Below are 16,973 nucleotides of genomic sequence, written 5' to 3'. Positions count from 1 at the left end.
CTAACTGCTTACCCTAAACCCAGCAGCTACAGAAACTCCTCTTGTCCTGTCGCTTCCCACACCCCTCCACCGCACGGAGGCTGTGAAATGTCGCCAGTCAGCAGGGAAGGGGAAGCGAGAAATAATTCCCCACCTGTCTCTTTTGTTCTTCTTTCCTTTCTTTCGCAGGGCCTATGAGACACAGAGAAGCTTGAAAATTAATGTCAACCAGACCCAGAACCGTGTTGTGCGCATTTTGCGGGTGGTATTAGCTGATGAAGGCTGCGTTGGTGGTAGGTGGGTGGAAGATTCCTCAATAATTTGCTTGGAAAACAGAGGAGGGCAACAAAAATAGAAATGAGATGCAGACCTGCATCTGGAGTGAGGGTGTGGAGATTTTCTATGGTCGTAGAGCTCCCACAGGACCCAGGGATCTGCCTGATTCTTCCCAACCAGGAGCTGAAGGAGAGGAAAAGCAGTGATTGCCCATGGGCGGAGGGTGCTCCCTGGAGCTGCCACCAGCACTGGGGCTGGATGGAGAAGCATGGTTAGGAGAACTGGGAATGGAGCAGAGGAATGAACTGGAGCTGGCTAGTTTTAGTATTTCCTTGGTGGCTAAAAACTTTGGAGAAGGTGAGGAGCTTGGATACTCACCTTTCCCACCTCTCACCAGTGCTGCCATCCTGCCTCCTCCTCCTGACCAGAACCCCGGTGCAATTTCTCTTTTAATTTCCCTCTGTCTTGCTCTGCTTTAACTGTGTGAGTTAGGTGGTTTGCAGGAAAGGCTCTGTCTGTCACACCAGATGCTATTCCCCCTTCTCTTTGCCTTTTGCTGTCTGTCAGTGTTGTCTGACGGCACGACATGGTGCGATGAAAGGGAGGGATGGCAGAGCATGGCGATAAATTAACTGCATTTGCTCAGGTCCAAATCAAATCCCAATCTGTTATTTGCCAAACAATTGTGTGTAGAGGCAACAGAGTCAGTTCTGAGCAGTTTTCTGGAACAGAGTTCGTAATTCCAGTTGTTAATAATGCATCACAGGCAGCTGATGCTGTTCCCAGTGCTCACAGCCAGCCTTTGCGAATCCCACTTGTTTGCAAGCAGGTTGCGAAGCAGAGGGAAGTGATTCTGAATAACAGAATGTCGTATGACACTTGGTGTTTAAAGATATTGTGGCATTGCTTTAAAACAATTCACCAGTTTCAAAGAAGTCCTGTCCGAGCTTGCTTGTATAAAAATGTGCTTATCTGTTTGCACACGGCGATGTTTTAGCTGTGATCTGCCCAGCCTGTCACAGCCATTTTTTGAGCATTGGCACATGCCAGCAGACTTTTAAATCCAAATTAATTGTGCAAAGCTCAGAGTATTTTGAAAACCAGTTCCTAAATAGCTACTTGGTGTTGAGCAAGAAAAGGAAAAGATTGGGAAAGCACGTGGGTTGCTATTTACAGCAGCTAGATTACAAAAAGTTTCAGCAAGTTACACGCCTTCTTGAAAACAAGGGGGAAATGTTCCATAATACCCCTTTAATTCAATTATCATGATTAAGTTTTATTTTTTTTTTTATAATGACACTAATTTTAGCAGCTCAGAACATCTGAAGTCAACCTCGCCTTCCTGCCCTCACTGTGCAGTCCTGCAGAACCACACTGCAAAGAGACGATCGGGGCTGATGGGGCTTCAGGGGATGCGCTTTAAAGAGCTTTTCTATCACTCTGCTCGTCATCTTCTCAGCTCCTGTTGCTGAGTCAGGCTCATGGCAAGCATGGAGCACTGCAAAAAGCAGTGTGAGGACAAGGAAGAGAAAGGATTATGTTGGTTAATTGCTGGCCTTTAATTATCTGCCATTGTGCATTCTGTTGGCTCTTCCTGCTTCTCATTAGCATAGAGCAGGGAAAATATTTAATTGCCACACTGCTCTGTCTAAGGCATTATCTGCGAGCAGAGCAGATCAAATCAGCCTGCCTTGTGGGGACAAGGGAGCGATCAGCTTCTCCAGGGCACCGGGGTACAGCGGATGAAGATCAAGAGGCAGAATACAAATCACAGGATGCTGCGCACCAGTCTGCAGTGTTGCACAAGTGCTGCCTTGAGCCGGTCCTTCTCTCCTCTTCTTTCTGCTGATCACTTGGTGGAGGCAGAGTCCCACTTCCCAGTCCAGATCCCAAAGCAATTTGTGACACAAGGCTGGTTTTCCAAAGCATCTGCTTCAACTTTTACACTCCTGAGGACACAGCTGGTAGTGGGGATGGGGTAACTGCTGGAAACCTGGATTTAGAGGTGGGCACACACTTTGCTGGGTCTCATCACTGCATCCCCTCTGTGGTCGTTGCACACTGGTATAAAAATGCAGTCTTGGGGTTGCACAACTGCAGGATAGACAGCAGAGGAACAGCTCTCTGCTCCCCGGAGGCAGTGTGAGCAGAAATGAGGTTGAAGAAATCAACAAAAACATTGCATCTTGCAAGAAAGAGGGTCAGTAACAGTGAAATGCAGCCGGTCACAGACTCTCGTTTATAGAGAGGTGTGTGATACAGCATCAAGTTGAGCTGCTGCGTGCAGAGAGACCAGAAGCGGAGGCAAAACTGCCCAGACTTGATCTGCAGTCTCATTTCTAGCCCAGTGAGAGATGCAAAAACTGCCCTTTCCCTTGCTCTTGCTCCTTTGCCTGGACTGGAAGCTCAGCCCAGGCTTGGCTCAGCCGGGCATGGACCAGCGGCAGCCCCTGAGGCGTGGGTTGCCCGTGTGCACGGGGTGTAGGTGAGTGCAGCCTCGAGCCCGCTGAGCTGGATTTGCACTGTGGGCAGGCACCTTGGTACCAGAGGACTTCAGAGACGGCTCTGGCAGCACTTTTTTCACTGTTTCTGTCATGAATAGAGGAATTTCAACCAAGTGAGGGTTTCAAACCAATGCTCTCTGCTCCTGGCTGCCCTCTTCCCTGCAGGCACAGGAGTTTTTCCATGCCTTTGCTCAGTCTGTGCTCAGCAGCTGATTTGATCAGTGAGGGGGGGGGTGTGATATTGACACTATTACTCTGGCATATTAGCTCGAATGTCTAAGTCATCACACAGCTCCGCAGCCACCTGATCTCCTGCACCGATTCCCACAGCCTCCTCGCTGCTGCTCTGAAATGCTGCCACCGGCATTAGACATAACAGCAGACTTAATTAAAGGGTGGCAACCTGCCAGCATCCAAGAGGTAGAGCTGAGCTGGCTGCGCTGCTTTGAAAGGATAATTTTTTTTTAAAAAAATACTGGGAAATAGCAAGGCAAGCCCTACCACACTGATGCCAGCGTGGGTCAAGCATCATTTTGCCTCTGGTCCACCCCTTGGGAAGAAAGAATCATGCAAGGGCTCAGCTGGTCACCAGCCCTGACCCCACTCTAGGGGTGCTCATGGGGACCCTTCCTGGGGTGCACAGTGCAGTGTTGAGTCTCATCTCCATCCTGTCTGCCTGGAGAGGGCAATGGAAAAGTAGAGTCCACCCATTTCTGCAGGCTAGGGTGGAGACTGTAGGAGCTCTGGGCTTTTCCTCTTCATCTTTCTGTGTGCCATAAGGGGTTGCAGGCAGTGAGGCAGTGAACCTTGTACTCCAGGTGTGCTTTAGCAGATTGCTGAACACACAGACCTGCTTCCCTGCCCAGCTTGTCTGCATCAATCCCAAGATAGCCTTGTTAATTCCTTACTTTTTGGAGCCTCAAGTTTATTCACTTCTGTGACAAAACGAGATGAAGTGACATATTTCCATGACTATCAGGGATCTGAACATCTCGTCCCCAGACACTCCGGCAGGAGAGGAAGATGGCAATCACCTGATGTAGGTCCCAGCCCTGCTATGGAGTTGTCATGGCATCTGCCCCTGTGGGCCCTTCCTGAGGCACACGCTGTCTGATAGCATCAGTGCAATCTTGATGTTGGATGATCCCCAAGGATGGAAACTCATTGCCCCTCCTCGAAGGACAAAAGCATTTTTGCTGCTGGAACCGAGTGCGAGCAGCTGCACAAAAGCAGGACAGAGATGAACCAACTGCAGGAGGAGAAAGGTAAAGTCCTTGGGTACTACTTTGCAGCAGGCAGGTCCCTGTGGCACACATGCTTCACAGCTCTAGGCAGATAAGCGACAATACCCTGATTATGAGGATGCATTTAGCATTGTGCACCAAATTGTGTGAATGCCTGGTTAAAGAAAAGCTATTTCAACAAAAAAAAAAAAAAAGACCACAGAAAGAGAAATCAGCCTTTGGTTTCTGAGTCATTGCTTTGCGCTCAGGATTTGGTCCACTGTGTGTCTGGAATAATTATTAAGCAAGTTCTGATGGAAGAATTTTATTTATCCAGCCTCAAAAAGGAAGAAAAGAATCCTTAATAGTTGATTAGATCAAAAAAAGCATGATTTATTTTTTCAATAAGTGCTTTAGATGTAAGATCAATGGCTTGATGTTGATTGATAGGAGCTGTTTGCAAAGACCTTAGATCTAATTGTACTCAGGCAATCACATGGACTTTTTCTTTGACTAATACCAGACACCATCCCTCTGGTACAGATGGGGGAGGTACCAGAAAATAGCAATATTTTGCATCGGAGAGTTGCTCAGCAACTACCCTATATTATTTTTTAGTCGTCCCTGAGCACAGCCTTCTTTTTCTTTGATCTTTGCATAATTTTTCTTGCTGCTATGTCTCAAAAAAAGACAACATTTTAGAGAAATTGCATCTCCATTTGCCACAATCTCTTTCTTTTCCTTCCAAGCATATACGAAGCCTGGTGACATCAGGGAAAGCAATGGATTTCTCCGCAGAGGGGAGGAAATTAAGGTCCATCTACTCTGCTAGAGCCTTTCATGGGGTATCGGAGAACCTGGGCTCCTACAGAGATTTAGCATCTATTTCTGTACATGGTCCACATATGAGATGTAGAGGCACAACAATGATGCTTAGCTCTTGCTACGGAGCTGCAACACAGCTGGGTTTGGGCAGACAAGCTGGTACTCACACTTCCATTTTGCCAATGCTTGATTAAGAAATAGTGATGGGGTGATTTATCTGGAAAAGAGAGTGCCAGGGCTGCGATTTCTCACCTGGATGTAATCCTAGACAGAGCTTGGCGTGGAAGGCATTGCTCTACAGTCCTGATTTGGAAGAAGCATTACATTTTGTCAACCAGTTATTATCAGCCCTGCTGATAAACAGCTTTATGTGATTCAAAATTGATCCACCCCTGAGCTGCTCATCCCAGACTGGTGCTTCTGCCATGCTGTGGATGACACAGAACCCTTGTGGGGCCCAGGAGAATAGAGTTGCTGGTCATTGTGGTGTATCTAACCTTTTTCTCTCTCATTTATTTTCTGCTACTGCTATGGACAAGTCGAGAGCAAGAGGTTCGCATTGTGTTTTGGTCTCTACTAGGTACCCATCCAGAAAAAGGGCAAGAAGTAAAACACTAAGTACCTGAAATATGGAAAAAAAAAACCCTAGAGAAGAAAATATCCCATGAATTTAAACATCATTTGTAAATAGGAGTCAGAAGCATCTTTTCTGAAATCTCTAGCCAGCAGCATTGTACAACTGCTGCCAATGGACTAAAACTGGAGCCATTCGGTGTGGGTTAGCACAGCCCCACTGGGGGTGGACACACACAGCTCCTGTGCCAGGTTACATCCCAGCAGGAGGATGTCATCAAGGAAAACCAGCAATTCCACCATTTCCCCACGGTCTCAGAGCAACCCCATTAGGCAGTCGGTTACCCAGGCAGAGCTGCAGAGCCTCGCACAGGGGGTTCCTTCTTGCGCTCTTTCCCCAGTGATGGGTGGCAGAAAGTAGCTGGTTTGTTTTGCTGGTGTTTGACCAGGCACCACCCAAAAGTCTGAAAACACCAAAACCTCGAGACTTTTAATGCGAATTGACATCCAAGGAAGCAGAAGGAAGCAAATTCCTACACCTAGTAAAGATTTCAGCTTGAATAGTCTAAAAATAGAAAAATAGACTTTTCTTGCCTTGGGAATTCTAGCCTTGCCTTGTAACTCGTGGTGCTGCAGATTATTGCATTCATAATTTAAATGTTGGATGGGTATAAAATTACTCGCGTGGGAGTTATTCAATTTCTGGTAAGTACATTTACATTAAATAGCGGCTGCACATACAAAAGGTAGGAAAAAGCCCTTCCAATTCTGTTTGCCTGAAGCAGGGAGAACATGAGCAGCCTCACAAGGCTGCTGTTGTGAGCAGATAATCTTTTTTTCCTTACTGAGAACCTAATAAAGTTCACCATGGCTGAAAGGGCACTTGTGTCTCCTCCCTGACACCTGGCATAGGGCTGCTCTGCACTAATCCCTCTCTGGGCTAGAAAAACGCCCAGCCCTGATCTGAGCGCTGCTAGGGATGGTTCTTTGTCTGGTTTCCAACCACTGCATTTTGTCACTTCCATGCCTGGGAATCTGGAAAGCCCAGTTTCACAATATCCCTCTCCTGGGACTGTATCTGTTCTTCTCTACAACCAGATGGAGGTTGAGCTTTTTGACCATCATCACATGGCTCACGTACGGCACAACTCAACTGAGGGGTGGGCGGCTGCTCCCATGCTCACACTTAGTGGGCTAAAATTTCTACCCCAATTGTCCCAATAACTTGCCCGGCTTTCCAGTTGCCTCTGGACGTTTGGTTTTGCTTGTGTTCATGCAGACGTGTGCAGAAGACCCTCCTCTGCTGCTGCCTAGTAAAGCAGTAGTGGGAGACCCAGGTGGCCACAGCCTGAGGCCATGCACCCAAATTCATGGGTTTGTACTGAATATATAGGAAGAGAAATAGAATGGGAGAGTAGAGCAGGGAGAATGGGAGAATGGGAGCAGGACCTGGGCAGCTGGAGGGCTTTGCCAAGCCAGAGATGATGGTAAGTCACAAGAAGCCTCACTCCAGCCTTTAATTTCAAGGCAGGAGCTGGGATTCCCTTTGAGGTCCATCCTTTCTGCTGCCAGAAATCCTCCCAGATCTCTGATCTGTGTTTCTGGAGTGGATGTTGTCTGTTTGTAACTGAGAGTTGGGGTTGTTCGGTCTGGAGAAGAGAAGGCTCTAAAGAGACCTTATTGTGGCCTTTCAGTCTTAAAGAAGGCTTATAAAAAAGATGGAGAGAGACTTTTTAATAGGACCTGTAGCAACAGGACAAGGGGTAATGTTTTTAAACTAAAAGAGTGTTGATTCAGACTAAACATAAGGAAGAAATTTTTCACAATGAGAGTGATGAAACATGGGCACAGGTTGCCCAGACAGGCAGTTGAAATCTCAGCCTGGAAACATTCAAGGTCAGGTTGGATGGGGCTCTGAGCAACCTGATCTGGTTGACGATGTCCCTGCTCACTGCAGGGCGGTGGACTGGATGAGCTTTAAAGGTGCCTTCCAATCCAAACCATTCTATGACAATTAATTTGAGGAAATGGGAGGCCCCTTGGACACTATTCCTTCCTCACTTCACTCCTTCCAGTGTTCATTCCCTTTGCCTCCACGGCCCCAGAGAAGGACTGTTTCTGGTTTCTGCAAAGCCACTGCCAAATCACAAGTGGCTGTGTCTGGAGGGAGGATGATTCCATTGGACCCAGCTTGAGCTGCATCACCGGCAGACCCCAGCTCTGCACCTGAGGGGCTGCAGCAGCTCCAGCACCGCAGCAGCCTGCGAGAAGAAGTCCTGGCCATCCCTCAGCAGCACATCAGGGTTACAGGGGCACTTGCTTGCCAAACAGCCTGCGGGTTTCAGTGGTGTTTTTGTGATGCTGTTTCAATTCAGACAGTGCAAGCCTACTAATGAATCACATCTTGGTCGATTAGAAGTTTCCTGTGAGTCGTGCCTTCTTGGACATTATTCACACCAGTATAAATGCCATGCCTGGAGCCAAAATTGACGTCTGTCAGCCAGGGAGAAACCTTCCCTACTTGTAAATGAAGAGAAAATATCTGCAAAATCTGCTTCCCAATGACAGGGCTTGAAAAATGCAAGGACACTTTGTGTCCAGAGTGGCCGAGCACAGGTAAAGAGGCTTCTCCTCCTCCCTCCAAGCCAGGTCCTCTTCCCTGGAGACACAGAATAAATCAAAATGTGAAAGGAGCCCTGGGCAGCAATGCAGGCAGAGCAGTTTCTCACTGCTGAAACCCTTAGCAGGCAGCCAGCTGGCAGGACTCCTTCCTGCTGCCTGCCTGTCAGTGACCGTGGGGCCGGATGGCTGCGGATGCAGGCGTTTGTGCTTGGTGCTTGGGAAACGCCACAGCCAACCCAGCCAGGCGGACACCCACAGGTGATTTCTCTTTACAAAGCTCAGCTTTGGTGACTGAACACCTACCTTCAGCGCAGCTCTCTGGGCTGGAGCAGGGTTGTGCTTTGGGTTCAGGACATCATTTATTTTGTGTGGAAATGGGGAAGAGGAAGGGGTTTATCCTTCTTTCTCCACCAGGGTGAGGGAACTGCCACTTGCCAGCTGCAATTTCAACCAATTTGACTTCATCATTAGAGACTTAGCTCAGTTAAGATAACAAACCCTTATTTTCCAGCGCTCATACTGAGTCCACCTTACTTATCTGTTACCAAATACACACACAGTAATCAAAATGATTCATGGTACTTTAATAGACAGAGTAACACAACCCCTTCCTTCACAACAGGGCCCTTTCTTCAGTCCTGATGGCCATTCTTCCACCTAATCACATGTTTTCTCCCGTTTTCTGAAAGAGTGCCCTTGGACAAAAATAATGCTGGACATGCAAGGCATCATTGTGAATATCAATGAAGGCTTTTTTCTTTTCCTTCTGCTCCCAGTTCCTCCTCTGGTCTAAAAGTAAATAGAGTCAGCTGTAGCTGACACAGAAGCTAATGAGAGAGGCACATTAGTTTGTCTGCCTGTCGGGGATTTCTTGTTTAGCAGACTTCAGATCCAGAGCCAAACTTCCCGGCTCCATCTGGGACAGGATCTGGGGCAGGATCTGATGTTATTTTGTCTTCGGTTCATGCTCAGATATCCTATCTGTTTTATTACAGTATTTTGGGGTTGAATTTCAGGATGAATTTTATACTTATTTTTAGAACCAGTCTGTAAATTAGCATCATTTTTTTCAGGCAAGTTTAGATTTAATTTTCAAGCACAGAAGATACCGGGGCAACATAAAATTAATCAGGATCTTATTTTGAGGGATGTCTGTGAATTTGTAGTTACTAATTAATTTATTCTAGTGGTTGCCTAGGGACCAGCGAACAGGACTTTATTACCTACAGTAGAGGAGACCGTCCCAGCAAGTAATCCGTGCATATAAGTATTTGCTGGATCAAAGGTGCTAATTACACAAAGTTAAAGAAAATCACATGCTGAATTGATTCGAAACAGTCTATAGTGTACCACTAAAAAAAGCTTACAACCTGCTCTTCCCAGTGTTTTTTGGTGATTTGGTGGGGATTTTTGGCAGGTGTTGCTGGCAACCACATGTGGTAGGGTTAAAATCTAGAGATCTTTTACAACATTGCAGGGCTGAGCTGGCCTGAGCCCATTCCCAGAGTCAGTAGATGCCTGAGTTCCGTGCTGCATCATGAGGAGGTGACACCATGGACGTGAGAGCAGTTGTCCTCATGCTGTGACCTTCACTAGCCCTGGTGGCCACTCCCCGTGCTGTGGGGCTCAGTGCAGATGTGTCATCAGGAACACTCAAAAAACGCATATCCACACCACGGGAAACTCTCCTCTGCTGCCTGTTGATCCACAAAGCCAGCAAAACTGCGTGAGGGAACTGGTGCTGACTTGGGAAAACACAGTGCTACTGAGTTAATAGTGTCAAATTCACTAAATAAATTCATGAAATTAATTTACCTGACAGCAGCACTTCTCTATTACCTGAGCTGTAGAAATGTGTTCTACTTTCAGACTTAGCATGGGGAGTGTCCAAAGGAAAATATCCCTCACACTGTGGGCTGTGAGGAGCACTCCTTTTTCCTGCCTTGTGCACACCCGTCCCACACAGCCACTTAGATGGGTGAGATCCTGGAGACAGAGATAAGTTACCAAGGAAGCACTCAGACAGGTTAAATTTTACTCACACGTTAAATCTGATCTTGCATCAATAAGTGTAATTAGCTTCTATTGACTTCAGTTTCCAGAAAGAGACCTTCATACGAGCCACTGAATTAAACTCTGATGTAAGTATTGCCATCCTTGCCATAGACAGAAATTTAGTCCAAAGGGTAACTTGCCATGCTGCTGTACACGTAGTTAAAAGCAGACACTGTAATTAATTCTAAATAAGACACTTCTGTGGGCAAGTTTGATAAATCAACCTCTATTAGGATATAAAGCATCACTGATCATTGGCAGATCAGCTGGCGGCAGAGTGACGGCACATAGGCACTGGGAAAATAGTGTCGTCAGATCCACTCTTGAAACGGAGAGGGCTGAAACTGCAGGTGGGAGTGGGTGTCTAAAAGTTGGGCTCCATGGGGGCTCTGGTGTCGCTGCACAGTGCCTTCCAAACCCAACGCAAGTGGAGGGGGATTGAAGCTGTGAGTCAAAGCTGACTTGTCCCAGTTCTCCCTGCTACAGGGATGTGAGAAAACCATTGACTTTCATCCCAGGGAGAGTGAGATGGGATATGGAAGTGACCTAGTTTTGCCTAACTATTTTTATCCTAAGCAGAACCTCCTGCTCATTGCAACTCGGCTCCAGGAGCAGGAGTTTCCAGTGCCAGAAGTTGTATCTGGAAGCAGAAGTATTTGGGATTCAGCAGAGGGTAACGTCTAGACTTTGTGAGAAAGCATGGCTTGTAAGGAGCTTTCTGTCTTACCGTGGAAAACCTCTGCGACACTCAGCATTTGGCTTTTAAGCTTTCACAACTTTGATCACAGAGATTTTCAAATCTTTATTTTATATTGAGGAGAAGTGGCGCAGAGCCTGAGCTGTCCTCAGCTGAATGGGTGCAGCTCCCAGGGAAATTATCACTGAAGCGGAGGATACAGACTGTTTTGTCTTTTCCTTTCCACGCCATTACAAAGAACACGCTTATTCAGCGTTTTAGAAGACTGGCTATTTCTACTTATTCAGCTTTTGCCATGTTCCTCATTATTTACGGATCCTTTTTTTCTCTTGAATTGCTTTTTCTTCAAGATTCTGGTTAAAATTAATGTGGTCTCAGCATTACCATGTTTTTCACTAAAGCCTTATCAGTCTAACTAATATTTGCTTTCTCAATGTCTTTTTTCATATTAAATAAATTTATATGACACACAATCACAGTCGCTGTCTTTCACAATACCGTCCATTTTTTTAGTGCCAGCAGGTTAAAATACACCATTGCCATTAATAGAATTTAGAACATCTATCTTGTGAGATGAGACAGGCAATAGGAGGAAATATTTATCATTCAGATTGTGGAAGATTTGGACATTTCCCATTTTGCAAAGTGGTGTCTGGCTCCCTTGTGACTGGATGCAATCTGCTCTCTCGTGGGAAGAGGGACACTTTGCCACTGCAGGTTCTTTAAGGCAGAAAGTTTCTCTCTATGCCGTGTTTGCACAGCCTCCAGCACGGCGTGACACGGGTGCGCCGTCTTATAATAATCACAATTAATATTTAACAAGAAAGCTGCAGAGAACAGGATGTGAAAGCCACCACCTCCGTGCGGGCACAGCGTGGTTGTCTAGGCTGGTACCTGCCCAGGGCTGGTGAGCTCCTGCCCGGTGCCACAGGCTGGGCGATAACCGGAGGTGGGCTGTGCCGCTGGCTGCAGTCCCACTCATCCTCTCAGGAGGTTTGTTCCTTCCCCACATCCTGCTTCCACGTCTCCTTATGACTGATGGCAAACCCAAACCTGCCTCGTCCCCGCCAGTGCTGGGATGTGTGACCATCCCGCCTCCTGATCACATTTATTTCCCTTCTCCACTGATTTTGCAATTAGTGACAGCTCGTTTAATCAATTGTTTCGATACCACAGGGCTTATCTGCCCAGAGATATTTCGGGACTGCTCCTGCACTTTTAATTCACGCTCTCCATTAGTCCAAACAGGCTTTCAAGTGTGGACAAGCCTCATCCTCCTCTGAGGTAAAGCTTTTGGTAAACAGGAGCAGGAGTGTTTCCAAGCACATAAGGACAACGCGGTGCCTTTGAAATTCCCTCTTGCAGCGCTCGGCAGGCCGTGGGGGCACAGTGCTCCGGGAACCCCAGCTTGGCGCAGCAGAGGCACAGAGAGGGAATCATTGCAATGTCGGGCAGAAGATGCTGGAGCAGTCGCTAAATGAATGTGTTTGGTTTTGAAGCTCCCTGGCGAGAAGTCTGAACAGAGCTTCCCATGGCAGAGCGGAGCACTTGCCCACACGCGTCGGACCGAAGCGGCTGCCTTTGGCCACCGGTTTATCTGGAGGAGAGAACAGGCATTTGTCTCTGCTTACATACAGCCGGTGAAAGGCCATCACTACTTTCACTCTAACGTGCCAGTTTTCTTTGCGCTACCTCTAGATGACAGGATCAGTGTGTTTTGTTTTTCCATTTTGCCCTTCCTTATTCTGTCGCAATTTAGGTTCTGTAAATCTGCTGCAAGAGGAAGGTTTGCTGGGATCAGTTTTCTAAGCGGATTGTGTTGCTCCACAGGAGAGGAACAGCTGGGTTTATTGCAGGTGGAGCTGACGGTTACACCTATGCCTGAGACAGTTGCTCAATATTTCCACTATAAAATCCCGTTTTAATTACTTCTAATGTTGCAAAACTTGGCCACCAAGGCAAAATTTTCCATCTCATCTCCTTTAAAAGGTGACTGGTTTTCCTCTCATTGCCAACACAGAATGGAGATAAATACAGAGTTGTATTCTTCTCCTTGTCCAATTTTAGGGTTTTTTTTTTGTCATTTTGTATTGCTAGAGAGTTGTCCCTGAATATTTAACAAAGAAGTTGGCAATTAGCCTTGTTTTCGCTAAGTATGGGCCTTTAGCTCAAATGGCCATGAAATGCCCGAGAAAAGGATTTTTGTGGCAGGCTCAGAACATGGATGCCTTCAATTAAGACCTGAAAAAGCTACACAAATTCAGTTTTCCATGGCCACCTAATCCGTGGGTTTTTCTTTCTGTGATCCTTTTGAAGAACTCTTCCAGAACAGCTGTTTAGTCACGACAAAGGCCCGTTCAGTCAGAAAACAATTTAAATTCATGCTTACTTTCTGGTTTGGGCTTTTGCTTGAACGCTGCAGAAGTATTTCTGTGCTTGATGTTGAGCTTGATACTGAGCAATCCAGGGGTGGGTTGCTGAACCAGGGCTGACTGGAAAAAAGAATCACTTTTCTGGGCAAATAAGGAAAATCTTAAAAACAGATTTGGCATGGTACAAATTGTCCTTTGATCCCAAAGACTTGTTTTCCCTAAAGATTGAGTCCAACACCACCTGCCTTGCAACTCAGCCTGAATGAACGCAGGAGGGAAACAACACGTGGGTGTAGCGATACTGGATTCAGAGAGAGATCCTGAGGGCCAGCTGCGCCCCCCTCAAAACACTCCTCGATCCAAACCTGCAGTGGAAGATTTCATTTAATACCTTACATTTCTGCCAGAGAAAGGACATAATCAGCGTTCACTCATGTTGCATATATTGTCAGCGTGTGGCTGATGGCCAGGAGCTGTCAGTTCGTTTAGGGTGAGTAACGCTCCAGAAGCAACCGTGTGCCACGTAAAGCATTTGGGGAGGGCAGGAGGGAGCCAGGCAGCAAAGGACTTTGCTTTGATACTTGCATCAACATCTACAAATAGTCTCAATTGCTTTAGCACACTGGTAATTAACCCTGATGGGGACACTTATGGACCTGCCTGCAGTTCCCTGCTGCGTGTGTGCAAGTGCCAGTGTGGGAACAGAATCATGGAATAGTTTGGGTTGGAAGGGACCTTAAACATCATCCAGTTTCAACCTGCTGCCATGGGCAGGGACATGTCCCGCTGGCAGGCGAGGACTGTGACCATGGCCCGTGAGTTTATGGATCATTCCTCTGGGATTCCCAGATGCCAGGTTTTAATTGTTTCTCCAGGATTCCCAGATATCCATTATTAACGTGCATGGGAAATGTTACAGCCTGTGGCTTACAGGCGACACATGCTATGCTTCAAACGTGGCAAGAACGACTAAAAAGCCCTAAAATTGGTTAAATTCATCTCACAACACAGAAAAAGACAGTGCGTACAGGTCTCCACGAAGAACCACTCTTCACGTACAAAGACGTATAAGTAGCAAGACTCTTCAGCTACCCGCACCCCTAGTAAGAAGGACAGCTCATACTATCTAGGTTGTGGCAACTAAGTCTGCACTCCACAGCTGGCAGATGATGCAAGCGCTCCACAAAGCACAATGCGCCGCTATCGGTCCAGCAACAGCGGAGGGCATTGGTGCACAGGCGGCTCCACCCTCCCCTCCGAAACGCGCCCGTTGAGGCCGTCCGTGACGGCGGAGCCGCCCGATGCCTCCCTTATCTGCATAACCCCGCCCCCTCCGCGCCATTGGCCGGCGCCCTCCCTAGCAGTGGCGCGGCGCGGGGCCGTAAGGCTGGGGCGCCTGATTAGCATTCTCCCCGCCCCCAGCAGGTGGGTGGTGGAAGCTGATTGGTCACTCGGCGGAGACCGTGCTCTGCGATTGGCTGAGGCGCGCGTCGCTCGGCCGCTTCCAGGGCCGCACTTCCGCCTCGGTGTCAGCGGCCGCAGGGCCGGTGCGGGAGCGCTGTGCTAGGTAAGGCGGACGCTCTGCCCGCGCGGGGCTGGCTCTCCTCGGCAGGGGAACGGCCGGAGCGGCTCCCCCGGGCCGCGGCAGCGCCCCTGAGCCCTCGGGTGCTCAGCGGGGTCGGTGGCGGCGGGGAGCGGTGCTGCCTCCCCTCAGCATCCCGGGCCGGGCCCCACGTTGGCGCTGCCCTGGGCAGGGTGTTCTCTCATTGCGGGGCTTTGCCTGGTTGCTTTGCTGGGCGGCCCAGCGGGGGAGCCCGCATGGAGCTGGGGGGGGGGGGGGGGGCCTCATCAGGAATAGGGCGAGAGGGAGCGGTGTTGAGCTGAAGAAGGGGAGATTGAGATGAGCTCTTCGGAAGAAATTTTTCACAGTGAGGGTGGGGAGGCCCTGGCCCAGATTGCCCAGAGCAGTGGTGGCTGCCCCATCCCTGGAGGTGTTCAAGGCCAGGTTGGATGGAATTCCGAGCTCTCTGATCCAGTGGGAGGTGTCCCTGCCCATGGAATGAGATGATCGTTAAGGTCTCTTCCAACCCAAACCCTTCTGAATCACTGAGTCTATGATTTATAAACAGCTGTGGTTGGTTATGCTAAATATTGGAGCACTTTTTTCAGGAGCATATGTATGCCATCCCTGGAAAAGACTAATACCAACAGGGGCTTTGGAACTGGGTGATCTCTAAAGTCTCTTCCAACCCAAACCATTCTCTGACAGCCAGTTCCCAAGGTGACTGTGTCAAGGTGAGGTTCAGCATGGTGCAGCAGCCTCAGAGGGCCTTGTCGGGCACAGCTGAAGTGCAGCGAGCAGTCAGGATTTATTGGAGTTTGGCTTTTTATTTTATCCTTCAGTTACCTACTCTATGTTTCTCTTACAGAGCTCCTGAAAGGGAAACAACAAGATGGGAAAAATAGCAGGAAAAAAGGCTTTTTTTTAAATGACATGCCACCAGAACTTCTGCATGGTAACAAAGGTATAAATTATGTTGTCCTTTATTTAATTTGGGTATTAATTAATATAATTAATCATGTTGCTTCCATCAATCTCTTTCGATGTAGGACTCCTTTCGGAAGTGGTTTGCTGCTCTGCAGCATTTGTAGGCCAGGATTTCAGATCTAGGTTCAAAATCACCTTCTGTTCTTTGTGTCTGCCCTGTCCCTCAGAAGTATCTGCTTAAGCTTGTTCAACACAAACAGATATTGCTTTTATTTATTTTGAATTTTCTCAATTAAAATACATAGCCTTCATTTAAGTTTTCCAAAAGGAAAAGTGAACTGGAGTTATAGATTTGCAGTATAAATTAACATTACTCTTCTCATAGCGTTTCCTTTTTTCAAGCTTATTCCTACAAGAAAAAATAAATATGTTTTATTCCAACTTAAACTTGCAAAGTTCAGTAACTCCATATTGACATCTGGGGGCAACCACATATATATCCCCTTAAAAAACTTTATACCAGCATGCTATGGGACTTCTAAAGCCTCAGGGCAACTTCTGGAAGCAGTGACTTGGGTAACTTCCAAGCATAAAGCATTGTGCCACCGTGGGATGGAAGTGGGAGAACTGGCTAAACTAGCATGGAAGCAAGGAGTTCTGAGCAGTCATTTTCCCCTAAGTAACCTCTTGGGGTTTTAGTTACTGTAAACACAGCTTTTCTTAAAATAGTTGTCAAGTCATACAAATGTTTGACCGCGTGACAGAAAGTTGAGGGCAATCTGGAATGAGATCAAGAGCGATTTTTAATGTTGCTTTCCTGCACTGACAGCACCTCAAAACGAACTTGTAACTTGAAAGGAAGCACTGAGACATCTGCTGTCCAGGAGTAAATATGCCATTTCTCTCCAAAACCAGCTCTTCAGCTGTGCCCATATGATCTTAGAAGACAAAAGCTTAAGATAGAAAAGATTAGACACCGAACTCTGTGCCTGCAAGTAGCTGAAGGTTAGAGGCTTCAGTTGATGCAATACTGAAAAGCAGAGCAGTGCACGTAGTTATTTGCTTGCTCACATGTATGCAAATGTACTTGATTTGGTAACTGATCATGAAGGGTCATTTTTTGCTCTTGGGTGGTTTCTTTAATCAATTTGAAGCCTGTTACTACTTTCTATGATAGGTACTGGCTTAAGCTGACAAGTCTTATGATTGAAACGGGTGTTTCTTTCAGGCTTTCTTCTTGTGAATTCTACTGTGTGAACTTCATACGTGCTGACCTAGAACAAAAGGGGAAAGCTTAGCTTTCTGTTATTTTAGCGTTGGCTGGAAAACGTACCAGTCAGGTTTTTTTGCTTTGATAAG

The 16,973-nt window shown here is 47.2% G+C and overlaps 1 protein-coding gene across 2 annotated transcripts in view; it reads left to right on the top strand.

The window, feature by feature from the left end:
• The first annotated feature begins 14,566 nt into the window (after window positions 1–14,566).
• The window catches only part of OSBPL2 (oxysterol binding protein like 2), a 34,778-nt gene continuing 32,371 nt past the window's right edge, over window positions 14,567–16,973 (top strand). The window contains exons 1-2 of one of the 2 annotated variants that reach the window (XM_054081338.1): window positions 14,567–14,693; window positions 15,556–15,651. The gene's annotated coding sequence lies outside the window, so the exon portion shown is untranslated. The remainder of the gene's footprint in view (window positions 14,694–15,555; window positions 15,652–16,973) is intronic. The other variant, XM_054081339.1, reaches the window with a different exon arrangement.

This window comes from Cuculus canorus, chromosome 16 (genome assembly GCF_017976375.1).
Source record: "Cuculus canorus isolate bCucCan1 chromosome 16, bCucCan1.pri, whole genome shotgun sequence".
NCBI lineage: Eukaryota > Metazoa > Chordata > Aves > Cuculiformes > Cuculidae > Cuculus > Cuculus canorus.
Note: the sequence above shows the minus strand (reverse complement) of the source record. Positions and strands in the feature narration are given on the sequence as shown.